The 18,119-nt window shown below is 41.9% G+C and overlaps 1 long non-coding RNA gene across 2 annotated transcripts in view; it reads right to left on the bottom strand.

Moving 5' to 3' along the window:
- Positions 1-1,296: 1,296 nt before the first annotated feature.
- Positions 1,297-18,119, bottom strand: part of LOC128348250 (uncharacterized) — a 35,928-nt gene continuing 19,105 nt past the window's right edge. For both annotated transcript variants that reach the window (XR_008318032.1, XR_008318031.1), the window contains one exon: positions 1,297-1,684. This is a non-coding gene — a long non-coding RNA (uncharacterized LOC128348250). The remainder of the gene's footprint in view (positions 1,685-18,119) is intronic.

Below are 18,119 nucleotides of genomic sequence, written 5' to 3'. Positions count from 1 at the left end.
GGTCTCAAAACATCCCTGTTTAACCAGGCTTTTAGTTAGGTTTTAAATTGTTTTAAACTGTTTTGAATTGATTAATTCTTTTATTTCTTATAATTGCTAATATTTATTAATTGCCTTGAGATGATCTGGAAGTACAGAAATGTAACAAACAAACAAACAGACAGACAGACAAACATTATAAACATTAGTGCTTAAATTATATATGGTTTCTCAGAATTTACTTCTCAGTTTATTTCTGTGCTGGTCTCTTGAGTGTCAGCTCAGGGAGAAACTAGAAAAGGTTACAAAGACCCTGTAGCATCTGTGATGCTATTGCCATTCAGGGCTAGTAAAACCATGTGTTGAGTGTTCTTCCAGAACAGCACAACCCATCAAACTGATGAGCTTTTATTAATTTATAATAAATAGCACTGCTGTTATAATTTCCCAAGGAATCTTTTATTGCATTTTGAGTTAAAAGTGGCTACATGACATTATTCCTGCCTACAGAGAACAGACATGACTTTCACAACTCCTATTTCCAGGACAGTCTTAAATTCAAGATCTGCAATATTTGGGAATTTTAGGTCCTAAAACTAATCTTGGGGGTTCATGCCAATCTTTAATTTAGTTTTAAGTGTCTTGGTTTCTAAACTGCAAACATGAAGCTTAGTAGGTTCCAATTCCCAGGAATCAAAACCCAAGTTCAGGTCCTCCTGGGGAAAAAGATAATGTTGAAAGCTGAGACAACCGGGCTATCCCAAACTCTAATTTAACGCTTGTCAAATAGTAGAGATCCTCAAGGCATGCCACATTAGAAGCCATGTGATACCTGAAATAAAACAGCTGGCGTTTCTCTCTAACAACATGGGCCAGATCCTGCTCCATTCTTCCAAACACAGGTACTTAATGGTTGTAACAAAGTTACTCACAGGAGTAAGGTGAGAAGGTGTGGGCACCTGACGGATTCAACTGGGCATTTGAGCGTTCGGATGAGTTACATGGCAGACTGCTTGGCAAAGCTTCTTGCCAAAGAGTCTGGCCATCTCCGCACCCAGGAACCTCATACACATTTTCACACACAGGAGAAAGCGCTGGTCACATGAGCAGGGGATTATCTTGTTCATGCTGGGCTATTTCAAAATAATGGTGTGGCTTTCAAAGTCCATTTGCTCCATCCTTTGTCCCAGACAACCTAATTGCAAATGCCTGACTTTACCCTCACCAGCTGTTTTGCACATATTGAACAATGCCTTTGCTTTCCCTGCTACAGGGAAACAGCCTGGGACCACCAAAGCAATAAATACAGACATGAAATGAGATAAAATTACATTTTAATGGGTAAGGTTTCACTGCATTTTGGAGGGGGGAGTGTTGGCGGGGGGCGGGGGGAGGCTGGAGATGTGAATGATTTACCACCCTCGGGTGGAAATTGCTTTAGCCTTCCAGTTATTATTGCTGTTCAGTAAAGTGCTCCATTTATATCCCCAACTGGGAGCTAAGAGATTTTCCTCTGTCTAAACCCAAGAAGATCACTTCAGTTCATGTCCACGCAATATCCCCATAGCTGAGCAGGGTGAAGAGCTATACTTTCCTGCAGATGCAATGCCACTAACAGGCTTGTACTGAGTATTAAATGCTGGATGATTTTGAATGTAAAGCCTGATTTTCTCCATGGTTCATTGTTTCCACGGTTCATTGTTTCCTAGAAGATATATTACAGAGAAAACAATGAGGATTTTAATGCAATTAACTGTATAGCAGCCCATTTAAGACTTCAACATAATGAAATGACTGGGCATATGTGGGAGGGAGAAGCATGAGGAATCTCAGTCTTAATAATACTGTTGAGTCCTGTTGCATTTTTCAACAGGAACTCTGTTAAATCCTGCAACTATCCTGGACGCTTTCCAAATTAGACCCTGCAACAGGGTCAGGACGCATCTCGGAAGTGTGCTTCCACGCTTCCTGCGTCCTGACACCGCAGTCCCTACGTGGACAGCAGGGTGCCGTTCACATTTTCAATGCCCCATTTCAAATTTAATCGCTGCAAAATGGAGCTACGACATCATATATCCGGCATGGAAAAGTTGGTGTTTTGTATAGTTGTTAGTTGCTACGAGACTGCTCCCCCGGCTGTTTCCTTTTCGAATGCAACTTGCCCGAACGGAGGCATTTGCTGCTAATGAGCAGCTAGTCTGGAAAGCGCCCTGGCTCAGTCAGGAAGGATAATCATAACATTTGGCACCCCATCTCAGTGAAAGCCCCATTCTCCAATCAACCTGATTTTAAGTAGTAGCCACATTTTTCTTGACACTGGCTGACATCCAGACCAACAAAGTGCATGTGAAGCAAAGGATGTATGCCTACAGCCTGTTGCAATTCAAACTAAAGCAGCACGAGCAATTTTTGCCAATAGTGAACTCATGCCACCTGAAAATATGTCCCTGAGGATCATGGTACATATTTTCAGATGGCACAGAGCACTTCAGAGGAAAGGGATCAGCAAAAATCACTCCATAAAAGTGCCTGTGTAGCTTTAACCTAGAATGCAGCATGCTGCACAAGGGTTGCTTGTTCCCAAGGGTTGCTGGCCGCTTGACAAGGACATCTGGGGGGGCCCTGCTCTGGGTGTCGACAATGAGGGAGGCCCGGCTGTCGTGCACTCGGGACAGGGCCTTCTCTGTTGCTGCTCCTAGACTCTGGAATGCTCTCCCAGTGGCCATTCGTTCCTCGGACTCCATCACAGCTTTTAGAAAGCTTTTAAAGACTTGGCTTTTTACCCAGGCTTTTACATAATCATTTTTTACTGCTGCTTTTATGTGTTTTTTATCTGTTGTCTGTTTTTATGCTTGTTTTTAGCTTGATGTTTTTACTGCTTTTTATTGTATGTTTTAATTTTTGTAAACCGCCTTGGGGTTTTCTTTTAACGAAAGGCGGTATAGAAATGTAAAAATAAATAAATAAAAAATAAATAAATGTGCTTCATCATTCTGGATGTCAGTCACTATATATACCTCTGTTAATGCAGAAATATTGGGAATGGGCAGTATGAAGAAACTATACCTACCATTGGTGTCCATGGAGCTTTCCACTTGTGCAAATAGGTCATGGATTAGAACCACGACAGGGGGAAAGCGTTAACTACAGATTGAGGCCCTATATGGCACTTAAAAAAAAAAAAAAGGCCTCGATCACAAAATTAACCTATCAACTGGTTTGGTCATGAGAAATAGACTCTAGCCTATGAAAACACATGCCACAAGAAAGTACAGTTGTGCATCCTACATAATTTTGGAGCCTGGACTTAGAGGCTTCCCCCCACCCCACCCCGTCAGCTGCTGCTGCAAGATAAGGAACATCCCCCTACAGGGCAGGTGTGTGGGTTAAAGTCAACTACAGAGCTTGCACATGATATATTAGATCTTAACATTTCTGGTACAAGTTATACACATCACCATGACCATTTGAAACGACAACAAAAACATGTTTTTATCAACTGTGTATAACGGTTACTTTCAGGCTCCTTAATGTTCCATTTCCCCTTTCCCCATGCAGAATTGTGAGCTATTCTGGGGACAGGGGACCATATTCTTACATGTTTTGCTGCTATGTAACTTTTTTGGGGGGGTGGGGGGGTTGAAAAGCAGTATATAAATATATTTAACAGATCAAGGCAAAGAGAGAAGAAAAAATCCAGACCAGATTAAAGCCTGCAAACAATTTAGCACTTACCCCCACAATCAATTGCCACACGGCAGCTCAGAATCAGAAATAAAAATGCAAAAGCCGTTTTTTGCTCTAGCAAAATAAAAAAAGAATAAAACTAAACTAACTCCCACCCCAACAGTGACTTCCAAATGAAAGAGAAAAGAAAATCTCTCCCCTCAGAGAAACACACAAATCTGAGGGGGGGGGGGAGATCTCACAGAGAGCAACTCAAGTGTGTTGCAGGGGGGAGAAACCACACACACACACACACACACACACACACACACACACACACTGAGGGGTGTGCACAAAACCAGTTTGCCTGGTTTGTTTCAAATCCAAACCAGATTCAAACTGGACTAGGCATGTTCAGATTTGTCTCCTCAAATGGGGGCCCCAGCTTGGCTCGAAAACCGGTTTGTGCCTTATTTAAGGGTGGTGAGCACTGTTAAAATTTGTTTTTTAAAAGATTGGCTTTGGTGGCCTCAGGGGGTACTGCAGCGGCTCTGGGAGCTTCCCTCCCCCACTGGCCTCCTCCCAAGTCTCCCCGGACTGCTTTGGTCCATTTTGGGGCCGTTGCAGCCCTATGTACATGCATGGCAGCCATTTATTTTTGCCACTATGCATGTGTGCAGGACATTTGCATGACCCAGGTTGTGACCTCAGTGGTAAGCCCTCAGTGGCAGTAAGTAAATCTTTTTAAAAACAAATTTTAATGGTGCTTGAACAGGGCCCAAATTGGCATGAGAGGACCAGACCACACCTCATTCGGTCTGAGGTTGAGCCCTTGAACCGAGCCATTCAGAGTGTGAACCAGCTCGAACTAGACTTCTAGTTCATCTTATAACATAGACTGTCACTCTTCTATTTGCATACACCAAAAGGAAATCTAACAGTATTAACCTGGCTTGCTACTTGCATGCATAGTAAACCCGTAATACTGTTGAGGCAGCACACTATTCTTTTTTAACTGTTGTAATAAAAGTTCTTGGATAGAAATTAAAATAGACACCTTAACCTGGTCAAAATCTATACTTCCTATACATTTAGGTGTCTGCACCAGATAATGGAAAAGTTTCATAATATTTCAACCTTCAATAAAATTATACACATAGATTTGCAGGAGGAAAAAGTTCAGCCTTAAACATCCGCCTGGGCCCGGGGCAGGGGAGGACAACAACCTGTCAACATCCATGAAATCACAGATTATTATTATTATTTATTTAAAAATAATGTGTTCATTGACAGAAATAATGCCTGAGTTAGTACCTAACTGCAATCAGTTTGATGAAACTGGTATCTGCTTTTGAAAATGCACGTAATATGATTGCAGCATCATGATGCTATAGGACTTCAGTGACTAGCAGAAAAAAATTGTTGACTAACAAGACCAGCCAAAATCTGTGAACCCTTAATAATTATAGGTTTTAATAGAGACAAGCCAAAAACAAAAAAGAAAAGAAAATAGGATTCTACCATAGTTTCTTCTTTTAAATGAAAGCTCTACTGTTCGGCTTTTAAAAACGCAAACTTTGATTTATTTATTTTTGGTTGGGACTTTCCTCCCAAAAGCATTAATGCTAAATGCACATTAGATGTTTTTAGTATTGGAAGTTCTCCTGGTTTCTTGTGGGAGGTCATCCTTTTTTAACTCATACTTGGCTGTTATTGCCCTGTGTGACCACAAATGGTTTGTGCCTTCCCATGCCCTTCCTTCTATTGCTACTACGCTGCCAATTTCTTCCTGACACAAAAGGGAAGTCTATTTTCCACCTTGCTTTTGCTGGAATGAGTTATATGCTTTGGCTTTGTGCAATTTGCAGCCTATGCAATTCCTCAGTGTGGAGAGATTGCACAATTGCATATTATGGTGATGGATTTAAAACACAGTGTAAGAAAGAGTGTGGGAGTGCTGGGCACTCATTGAACAAATACTTTCAAAGATGGGCCATTCAACCATTAAATGTGGAACTTTTAATCATATAGTCTATTTTTTAAAAAACACAGAACCAGGGGCCATTTCTAAAGGGAAAAGGAAGAAAAAAGTAGGAATGTGTAGAAAGTTTTGAGCTCAAAATATTCCGAGGCAAAATGGGCCATTTCACGTTTAAGAATGCCCTTCAAATGAAGGGCCTGTTTCGAGCTCCGACTAACATGATCCCATTACAAGCTGGAAAGCTTTTAGTGTTCCAAGTGCCATTTCAGAGGGCTATTTTTTCCTTGCTTACTGGTTTTGGCACTGGCTTCCAATTGCCTTGCAAGCTCCTTGCTTCTTGGTTGGCTTGGTATAATACAAATCAAGTTAATTTGTATGATAACAAGCCAACCAAAGAGATCACAAGCCAGTCAGAAACCAGTGCCAAAACCAGTCAGCACTCATGAGGGGGCCACAAAAGCAGAGAGGAGCCAGCCCCACCCCTCAGATTCCTGATGTCATGGAAGAGGCAGCTATTCGGCAGGAGGCATTGAGGGACAGGAGATCCCTTAGCCGGGCCTTCTATCTCCTGCCTCAGTGCAGGACTTCAGGGGGAACCTAAGTGTGGAGGGCAGGGGGAAGAAAGAGAAAGAGAGATAGTCCTCCACATGAGTTGGGTGCCAGTGGTGGGCACTGCAGAGAAGCTGAGCGACCAAAGGGCTTCTCTGGAAACTGGCACGAGCCCTTCCCACCAACACAATACACTCATCCCGTTCTCTGGGACTCCTGTTCATTAGAAGATGAACCCATTTGCCCTCCTGGGGGTCTATAATGGGGGTGGTCAAGAACAGAGCTCCAAAATGGTGCTCAGAACACACAAAATGTTCTGGGCCTGTTCCATCAGAACAACTGGCTCGACTGGTTGTTCCAACAGAATATTCTGGGCATTTACATTTCATTCTGAACTCAGAACAGAAAGCAAATCCCATTCTGTGTACATCTCTAAAAATGTTTCATGGTTCTCCCCCTTTCCCAGGCTTCCTTGCCTCTGCTAAGAGTGCAAAGCTACAGTTCTTTTCTTTAAGCTGCTTCACATCAATATCCTCTCAGCTGCATTAAACAGATTTCTCAAAGTCAATAGAACCAAGAAACACTGACAGAAGAAATGGACATACTAGGCTCAATATTACCCAACACTCTGCTTTAGGTCACTGCATCAAAACAGATTTTTCTTCCCCCCAAACCAGTCTATTCTACATTTTTAGCTGTGCTTTTGGAAACAATAAACTTTAACATCTATAATCTTTTGTTGAAAACTCTTTCTTTTCAGTGGACTGCAATGCAATAGATACTGCAATAGATAGATACATTGACACATCATGGGATTCAGCAAAAATTGCTTGATAAACAATGTTTCCAGATGAACTGATAGTGGTACAAAATGTCTGCATTGCTTATAGTCTTCCTTTTCATCCCGTCTGAATCACTGTCTGATTCATGGGTTTACTGGATTTTCAACAGGAAGGCTTCAGTTACCCTGTGCTCGCCAAATTTGAAAGGAACATCTCTAGCACATAAGTGGCTGAGTGACATTTTTACTGAAGGGTTTGTAAATCTAAGTATGTGTGACTCTCAATTGTATATTGTGAGTGTCTAAGAAAAACCTGCTCCTGTGATAATACTTAAAAAGACCCACCATGTTCAAACATGATAAGAAGACATTGTAATGGCTGCTGGCCATTTCTTTCATTAAAGAGATTACTGGTAATAATCCAAGAAGACCAAGTCAATGTTCTTAAATGGTCAGTAGATTTTTCTTAATGGGAAGTATGTAGGAATAATGAAATGTCTGGAGTGTGGAAAAACCACCAAAGATGGAAGAGGGGTCCTCCAGCTAATGGGCGAGGTTGGTGTGTGAATGAAAGAAACTGCATTTTTGCAACTTCTGGGTGAAACAAACTAAATGAAAGATAGACGGAGAGATGGATCTGAGAGTGGACTGAAGGTGCAGGGGTCTGAGCTAACAAATGCTACCTGAACCTGGAAACTGCCTTATACCAGGTCAGAACCTTGGTCCATCTTGCTCAGTATTGTCTACACTGAGTGGAATGATAGTACAGTGGTCCCTCGACTTACAAACTACTCGACATAAGTATTTTTCGAGTTACAAACGGCAGTTTTCGATCCGGTTTTAGATGCGATTTTTTCGACTTACAAATTTTTAGATGGGGTTTCCTCGACTTACAAATTTTTAGATGGGGTTTCCTCGACTTACAAATTTTTAGATGGGGTTTCCTCGACTTACAAATTTTACATGCGGTTTCCTTGACTTGCCTGCCTGTTTACTGCCTGTTTATTCTTGAAAAGAAATGTTCCTGTGCAGTTTGCAAGCCTTACTGGGGGTCTGGGTCTTTTTTCTAGGCTCCGGAACGCATTAATCCATTCCCAATGCATTCCTATGGGAAACCGCTTTTCGACTTACGAATTTTTCGACTTACAAATGTGCATTCGGAACGGATTAATTTCGTAAGTAGAGGGACCACTGTACAAGCTAGAACCATGGGCTCATGTCCATATCACATAAAAGCTGCATCCAACTGAAACTGCCCATATAATTTCCTACTTCCAAATATCATCATAGGTCAGAGGTTGCATCTTCACTATAGAATACTGATGATGCAAGATTCATTCCTGCTTTGAGAAAGCTACACCTTACACCTCTATTTCGTTTCAAAACAGGAAACTCTACTGATACAAGCAAGACTTTGGAAAGGCTTCACGTGTTTGTTTTTGAAGCTGTTAATAATTGGAAATCATGCACTGCTCAAAATACTTATGGATTTATCACAAAAGCATGTACCATTTTATAACAAAAGCATGTGCCATCTATTAGAGAACTGCCAGAAAATGATGTAGATAGAAGACAACAGAGTAATCTCTTTCACACACATATATCTAATGCTTGGAGTGTGTGTGTGTGTGTGTGTGTACACACACACACACACACACACACACACACACACACACACACACACACACACCTACCTGAGCAGCCAAGGGAAGTTAAGGGTTTTAAATGAGATAAGGAAATCACTTTCCACCATGTTTCATTGATGGGAGAGATAGTATTTGTTTGGTTTTTAAACCTATTTCTCCTCAACTCACTTGCCATTCTTTCCCCCACATCTGTCTTGCATGTCAGTAATGGAACAACAGAGAATACAGGCTTTTAATGGACTAGTGTATTTTTTCTCATGCCACAGAATGAAAACAAATGGTTGTGCTGTGACCTCTTGGTACATAATGAAATGACATGTCAGTTGCTGAATCTGATATGACTTGGCAGTTGAAGTAAAATGAAATGCCCTTGAAAGCCATCCTGGAGGTACTACAAAGTAGTGACTGAACTGAATTGACTTCGAGTTGACTCTAAGTGACTCTAAGTTGCCCTGAAGGCTGTGTAGGAAAGAGCCTAGAAACTAGTACATCAGATGCAATCCATTCCACTTGGTTTTGAATGTAAGATTTGTGGTTGCATAAAATGGCTGCTATTTTTCTGGATCAGCTCTGGAAGTGAGCAAAGTCATACAAGGTCATGGATCCCCCCCGCCCAGTTTTATTGTCCTCCCTTTATGGTGGCAAAGGTCAACATAGGTCAAACAGAACTCTTCATTAGGTAAAAGGAAAGCTAAGTGGTAGAGCTCAGTGGTAGAGCATGTGCTTCGCATGCAAAAGGTCCTGTTTCTGTTCCTGGCATCTCCAGATAGGGCTTAGAAAAATCTCTGCCTGCCTGTAGAGCAGCTGCTGTTTCTCTCCAGAATCCTGGTCAACAGGCCTTTCCTGAGCTAGATGGTCTGACTCCATATAAGGCAAATTCATATGTTCTTACATGTTCATTTTTAGACCATATCTGGAAGGCAAGAAGTCCATAGGCATCAGATGGCTAACTGAGCAAAGTGACACCTTTTCAAACGGTGATTATCTTATAATTACCAGGGGGGAAACAAATGGTCCTATCCAAACCCAGCACAGCATCCCTCCAGTGGCTGTTGCTGGTATTTGCTTTATGTTTCTTTTTAGATTGTGAGTGCTTTGGGGACAGGGAGCCATCTTATTTATGTATTTATTTTTCTATGTAAACCGCTGTGTAAACTTTGGTTGAAGAGCGGCATATAAATATCCGTAGCAGTAGTAGTAGATGGCTCAAGTTAACAGATATATTTTGAGGGATTCTCCTCTTTAAAATGAAACTGAATAGTCCTATTTTATTTTGACATTATGTTGTGCCTTCAGTTGTTACATTTTTTGGTGACTGGCTGCACTTGCATTCATTTTTAAAAGTGGACTTGGGTACAGCTTAGGGACGTGCACGAATGGTCTGTACATGGGTTGTTGGGGTGGGGAGTGGTTGCCTTAAGGAGCTGGTAATCCAGTCCTTGCCTGCTGTGCTGCCGCTTTGCCACTTTTCTGGGTGCGACGCTCACTCTAGCAATGGGTTCGTGGGGCATTGCGTCCACACGTGCACGGCCCACATGCATGGTCAGTAACAGGATGCCCCTTTCCATTAAGGGGGCAATTATTAGACCTTATTTAGAGCTCATTTGAAAAAACCTGCACTGAATCCCTCAGAGTTAGCTGCCAGACTTGTCTCGAGAATAACCAGAAGAGACCATATAACACTGATCTTTTTAAAAAACTGCACTAGCTGCTGATATGTTTCCAAGTGAAAAACAAAGTGCTGGTTATTACCTATAAAGCCCTGAATGGCTTGGGTCCAGGGTATTTAAGAGAGCGCCACCTTTGTCCTGAACTCTTCCATCTATTAAGATCATCTGGGGAGGTCCAGTTACTGGTGCCACTGGCTCATTTGGTAGTTACTCAGAACTGGGCCTGCTCTGTGTCTGCCCCAGGGCTCTGGAATGCACTCCCTGTTAAAATCAGAGTTTCTCTGGCTGATTTTTAAAAGACCCATAAGACACACCTATTTTAATTAATTTTAATTGGTTATATATCATACAATTGTTTTAATCACTTTATCATTCATATATATATATATATATAAACTTAGGTACAACATACCTAGGGATGTACAAGGCAGGCAGTATAAAAATGTGATAGATAAATAAACAATAAATAAATATCAATTTACCCTAGCCTGAGACTGCAACTATTAAATGCTTTTTAATAAACCTGAACACATAAGTTTCCTTCAATTTTCCTTATCTCCTCTTCCACTGCAGCGCTGCATTATCTTCAAAGAACTGCAGCAAGTAAATTACCGTAAGTCTGTGTTCCCCAGCTAGAATCCATGCTGGCTGGTCTTAACCAAATTGACTTTCTCTAGACACCCTGTAACTCATAGGGTAGTTTCCAAGCAATGTTGATATAACTCTATTACAGTTTGCCGGGTTGTCTCTTGACCTTATTTTAAATACAGAGGAAAGATTTTTTTCTTCTCCTTTTCCAGGAATCCATCACACTCTGAATAAACCTTTCCAAATGTCAGTTAAAGCTTTGCTTATTTCTTTGTTTATGTCCATGGATTCCTTTATGGATTCCTGCCATCTGGATCTGTCTACAATGTACAAATCAACCAAGTTGTTCCTGCTTATGTCTGTGATGAATTTGGCCCCCTTCTTTTACCTGCAGCAAATGCAGGATCAGCTTCTATACTCAGTACTTGGCAACGGCTCCTTGGACCAGTTTCCTCCCAGAGAAGAAGATTCCAAATTCTGCTGTTCAACATATTCCCAAAGCAAACTGTTTGCCTTCAAATGATTAATATGCAGTTTGCTCACCATTAGAAAACAGACAAGCATCATTCTGTGGACTTGATTCAATAAGGCTGTTCACATGAGCAGCCTTACCCAGACTTCCTCAGTCCTACCTGGGTAGGGCTGTTCATGTAGTGTCAGGATCGAGGCTGATCCTGGCACTGCCCTGCTGGATAGCCCAGGGCTCCCCCCAAGCTTTTACCGAGGAGGAAAGGTACCACTAAGTCCAAAAGGTACCACTAAGTCCAAGAGGTACCACTAAGTCCAAAAGGAGGAAAGGTACCACTAGGTCCAGGAGAATGCCAGCATGGATAACAGGTAAAGTCAAGGAAATCATAAAAGGGAAGACGACTTCCTTTCAAAATTGGAAAGCCTGCCCAAATGAGGAGAACAGAAAGGAACACAAACTCTGGCAAAAGAAATGCAAGGTGACAATAAGAGAGGCAAAAAGAGAGTTTGAGGAACATTTAGCTAAAAGCATCAAGCGGAATAACAAAAACTTCTTTAAATACATCAGATGCAGGAAACCTGCCAGGGAGGTGGTGGACCATTAGACAATGAGGGAGTGAAAGGGATTATTAAAGAAGATATGGAGGTTGCAGAGAAGCTAAATGAGTTCTTTGTGTCTGCCTTCATGGAAGAGGATACTGAGCATATACCTGTTCCTGAAACAGGCTTTTTAGGGATGGAGGCTAAAGAACTGAGTCAGATAGCAGTGATAAGAGATGATGTGCTAACCCTTTTGGAAAAACTGAAAGCTAACAAATCACCAGGGCAGGACGACATCCATCCAAGAGTCCTCAAAGAACTAAATTGTGAAATTGCCGGCCTCCTTGCTAAAAGATATATAACTTCTCCCTGCAATCAGGCTCTGTACCGGCGGACTGGAAAGTAGCAAATGTAACACCAATTTTCAAAAAAAGATCCAGGGATGATCCGGGAAATTATAGGCCAGTTATCTTAATGTCTGTTCCAGGTAAATTGATGGAAAGCATCCTCAAGGATAAAATTGTAAAGCACCTAGAAGAACAGGCCCACCTGGGAGAGAACCAGCATGGCTTCCGCAAAGGTAAATCTTGCCTCACCAACCTTTTGGAGTTCTTTGAGAGCATCAACAAGTGTGTGGATAAGGGTGATTCAGTTGACATAGTACACCTGGACTTCCAAAAAGCTTTTGACAAAGGTCCTCATCAAAGACTCCTGAGGAAACTTAGTGGTCATGGGATAAGGGGACAAGTACATGTGTGGATTGCTAACTGGTTGAAAGACAGGAAACAGAGAGTAGGTATAAATGGAGAGTTTTCACAATGGAGGGAAGTAAGAAGTGGGGTCCTCCAGGGATCTGTATTGGGACCGGTGCTTTTTAATTTATTCATAAATGATCTAGAAGTAGGGGTAAGCAGCAAGGTGGCCAAATTTGCAGATGATACCAAACTCTTTCGGGCAATGAAATCCAAAACAGATTGTGAGGAGCTCCAAAAGGATCTCTCCAAACTGGGGGAGTGGGCGACAAAATGGCAAATGCGATTCAATGTTAGCAAGTGTAAAGTGATGCACATTGGGACGAAAAACCCCAACTTCAAGTACACGCTTATGGGATCTGAGCTGTCAGTGAATGATCAAGAGAGGGATCTTGGGGTCATGGTGGACAGCTCGTTGAAACTGTCAACTCAGTGTGTTGCACCTGTGAAAAAGGCCAATTCCATGCTGGGATCATTAGGAAGGGGATTGAAAATAAAACTGCTAGTATTATAATGCCCTTATACAAAACAATGGTGTGACCACACCTAGGGTACTGTGTACAATTCTGGTTACCACATCTAAAAAAGGACATTGTAGAACTGGGAAAGGTGCAGAAGAGGGCAACCAAGATGATCAGGGACCTAGAGCACCTTTCTTATGAGGCAAGGCTACAACACCTGGGGCTATTTAGTTTAGAAAACAGATGACTGTGGGGAGACATGATAGAAATCTATAAAATCATGCCTGGATTGGAGAAAGTGGATAGAGAGAAATTCTCCTCCCTCTCACATAACACTAGAACCAGGGGTCATCCCATGAAATTGATTGCCGGGAAATGTAGGACCAGCAACTGGAAGTATTTTTTCACACAAGCCATAATCAACTTGTGGAATTCTCTGCCATGAGATGTGGTAACAGCCAACAATCTGGATGGCTTTAAGAGGGGCTTGGATAAGTTCATGGAGGAGAGGTCTATCAACAGCTACTAGTTGGAGGGCCACCTTCAGCCTCAAAGGCAGGATGCCTTTGAGTACCAACTGCAAGGGAGTAACAACAGGAAAGAGGGCATGACCTCAACTCCTGCTGTAGGCTTCCAGTGGCATCTGGTGGGCCACAGTGTGAAACAGGATGCTGGACTAGATGGGCCTTGGGCCCAATCCAGCAGGGCTATTCTTATGTTCTTATGTAAGAAAGCACACATGCAATTTGTGTGGTGATGCAAATGGCTTCTGTGCATGTGCAGAGGCTGAAAATTGGCCACAGTTGGCCCAGCCTTTCATTTGGGAGGCCAGCGGAGTGTGTGTGTTAGGAACCCCCACCGCCTCCGATGTTGCTACCTCCGCCATCCGCACTGAGGGGAAACTAAAGGTAAATATTCCCCTTTAGGGCATCGTAGCCAGATTCCCCTTTACAAGTATATGCCCTAAGCCAGCCCACAAGCCAGTTCTTTGAACCAGGTGGCATTCCTGTTCAAACTAAGTTTAAGGCAAAGATATTCTTCTTCCACACACAAGAAAACCTCATATGAGCAATAGGATGTTAAATAACAAGTGATAAATGCACTCATCTACAACTAACTAAAACAAGCTCTCTGTAATTAACCAAGATCTTACAGTTCTTTTGGCCCTTCTTTCCCCTTCTTTTCTATCTCTCTCTCTTTCTCTGACTGCCTTTGTTTTCTGCTCTAGCTTTTACATCCTAGAACTTGCTCATCCAACCCTTAGCCAATCAAGAGGACAGTACTCATTTCATTTCTTCTAGTCCCTTGGTTTCTGCTTTGCCTACTCTTTGGTTTCTGTTTCCTTGGCTGACGTCTTAGACTGGCTGAAATGGACCAAATTGTAAACAATCACTTTGGGCTTTTTTTTTTTTTAAAGAAACAACCATTTTACAACTAAATACACATGTAACCAAATACAAAAGGGGTGAACTTGTTTCATTCCTTTGTGTCTTACCTGTGAAGATTCCTAGCTTGCTAATGCTGCATGTATTGGCTTACATACCTTGCAGCATGCGTCAGTGGATGAGAAAGCCATGTGCACAGGCTCTGTGTGATTCCAAACCACATCTGCCCTGCTACCAAGCTTGCAGAGCCTCAGGAACTCCTAAGAATTGTATCACTGCAGTAGCAATACTGCTTCCACGGGGCACTTTCCAGATTAGATCCTGCAACGGGGTCAGGACGTCTCTCTGAAGTGTACTTCCATACTTCCTGTGTTTTGACACCGCAGTCCCTACGCTGACAGCAGGGTGCCATTCATATTTCCAATACTTTGTTTCAAATTTAATCGCGACGATACAGTGCTATGACATCGTATATATGGCGTTAAAAAGTTGCTGGTTTTTTCAGGTTATTAGTTTTTGCGAGACTGCTCCCCCTGCTGTTTACATTTGGATTGCGATTTGCCAGAATGGAAGCATTTTGCCACTGTTGAGCAGCTTATCTGGAAAGTGCCCTGGAAACAATCGGAGCTGTGTCACTACAATGGTGATGCAGTTCTCAGGAGCCATGGAGGCTTTGCAAGTTCGGTAGCAGTGATGATGCCATTTGGAATCACATGGGCCAGCATGTGCACCCTGCTCTTCCACTGATGGGGCACTGCACAATATGTCAGCAATCTAATTTCTTTATGTATTTACATTCACATCCCACTTCCTTCAAAGAGTCTGCATGCTTCAGTACATGCAACTTCTTGTTCCATGAACACTCTACTGGCATTAACAACTCCCAGCATCCCATTATCTCCCATCATGGCCGTTGGCCATTGTGGCTGGGTATGATGGGAGTTGTAGTCTGGCAACATACAAGGACCAGCTGAAGGTTGGGAATCCCTGCTACATAGTATACAAAACCAGACCACATAAAAACTGCAGTGGAGGTGCGAGATCATTAAAAATCGTTAAACTTAACTGCATTAAGAGAGCTTCAGGTCATTATTCTATATCCTTACTGAACTGACACATCAGCAAAATATTAATAATGACGAACACATGCACAGCTATAGCATGTTCGCCAGATAAGCTATGAAAATAAAGACAGTGATTTCAAGTGTTGCCCCAACTAGCCTCAACCTCTTTAGATGACAACTAATTAGGAAAGCATGCACACACACAAAATGATATCCTGCCCTTAATGAAGTCTGGGGGAAAACTCTCAGCAACCTTCATGAGGTCAGCCTTTTACCCAGAGTCCTATCTGCATTACACATCGTATGAGTAATACAGCAAGGTTAATGTTCTTAGAGTTTTTATTAACAAAAATGTGCTTTTACTTTTTTATTAGAACCAGTGGCTTTAAAAGCTCAGGGCTGCCATGAGAAAAGTAACCCATTCTAACTTAGAAATATCAGCATATAGATCACTAATGTATGCATTCGTTATTAAGAAGACTGGATATTGGATCTGCAAGTGTAGAAAATTTACTCTTAAAACAAACCACCTACTTTGGATATCTGCAAATAAGAGTTTCCATGGAGTTGAATGCTACATTTTTTGGAGCATTCAACAGCTCCAAAAAACAGAGTGGGGGGAGGGGGAGCACAATTCACCAGGAAGGCATCCTGCAAAGAGCCCTACTGAAAAGTAGTTATTTATTAAATGTATTTGCCTTTCTATAATAAACCTGTTCTCAAGACAAATTACAGTATAACACTGTACACAGACACAATAAAACACAAGATTAAAATGAGTTAAAACAGCCTCCTTCAAGTGTTAAGAAACTGGGCACAGTAGCTCACATACTGCACAGTAGGGGTATGCAAGGTCAGATCGAGTGAGAGGGTCGGAAATGGCCCAACACGGACCAATCGGAGGCAGTTAGAGATGTTCCAAATCTGATCTAGAGAAGCCTAGTTCAGTTCAGATCCACCGACCCCATTCGTCCCCCTCCAACCTTGCTTCGGAGCTCCCAATAGAAGTGGGAGTCTTTCTTTTTACTCCTTTCACAATCTTGGCTAAGTTTTAATAACTCTATCTTCCGTTCTCTATCTGCCCACCTGCCGCTCTGCCCATACATTTAATTTGGGTTAAAAAAAATATTTTCCACCAGTTTTTAAACTTAACTTTAAAGAAATAAAGAAGCTGATTTCCGGGTTTTACATCACTTCCCCCTGAGATTCGTACAAGAGAGTAGCACAGTTGCATGGCCATTGGAAATGGATCATGCGATCATGTAACCTCCTGTGCAATTTCAGCAAATGAAATTCTCACTTAGATTACTGCAAGGCATTGTACGTGGGGCTACCTTTGAAAATGGTCCAGAAACTGCAGTTGGTACAAAATAGGGCTGCAAGGTTATTAACTGGGGCGGGACACTCTGAGCATTTTACGGCAGAACTTTTATCAGCTGCACTGGCTCCCAGAAGGTTTCTGGGCCCAATTCAAGGGGCTGGTTTTAACCTTTAAAGCCCTAAATGGCTTGGGACCAGGTTACCTGAGGGAAGGCCTTGCCACATATGTCCCAACCTAGTCCTTAAGATCTTCTTTGGAGACCCTTCTCTTGGTGCCCCTGCCATTTGATTTATTTGTTATTTCTCTGTGTGAAACGGCTTTCCCTGAGCCATTTTTGGAAGGGCGGTATAGAAATCAAATCAAATCAAATAAATAAATAAATGAGGTGAGGCAGGTGGCTACTAGGGAGAGGGCCTTTTCTATGGTTGCACTGCATTTATGGAATAGCCTCCCCAGTGAATTTTGCCTGCCTTCTTCGCTTTGTTCTTTTAGATGTCAGGTAAAGATCTTTTTGTTCACTCAGACCTTTTAAATGTAAATTTTTAAAAATTGTAATCTGATTGTAACTGATTTTTTAAAAAAGTTTTAAAATTGTTTTTGTATTGTATTTTGTATTCCCCCCGCCTTGTTTTTGTCTGTTATGATTCAATGTGTGTTTTTATCTTATGTTTTAATGTTGTGTTGTAAGCTGCCCAAAGAACAATTTGTTATGGAGTGGCTAACAAATAAAGTTCTTTATTATTGTTGTTGTTGTTGTTGTTAAATGTGCAAATGCTTTTAAGTGCAAGTTGATGTATTTGGAAGATGCAAGAACCTTGCACTTGGAAGTGTACAGAATGCTGCACAGCACTCAGGTTCAGAGGGGATGGAAGCATGCCAGTTACACATTTTGATGCTAACATGCTTCATAGTTATGCCCAGTCTCCCTGTTCTCCTTGTACTTAGGCATACTGTACTCAGTTTTTAATGCCTAAAACAATCAAATCAAAACTAGAGTAGCAGCAGTGTAATAATGCATTCATAGTAACCAGCAATTTGGACAGCCTACACACACACACACTGTATGATTTTATCTGTTGGTAGAAGAAAATAAAGGATCTCTCTTAGTAGACCTCCCTATGAAGGATATTCCACTAGGTAGATGCCACCACAGAGAAGTCCCTGTGCCATGTTCTTGGGCTCCCATTCATTTCAGGATTTCATGGAGGATTGTGCCCAAGATTTAACAAAGCCTTTTCCAAGTAGATTACCTCCCCTGGTCTTATATT

Source organism: Hemicordylus capensis, chromosome 2, assembly GCF_027244095.1.
Source record: "Hemicordylus capensis ecotype Gifberg chromosome 2, rHemCap1.1.pri, whole genome shotgun sequence".
NCBI classification, from domain to species: Eukaryota; Metazoa; Chordata; class Lepidosauria; order Squamata; family Cordylidae; genus Hemicordylus; species Hemicordylus capensis.
This window is presented reverse-complemented; position numbering and strand designations above follow the sequence as displayed.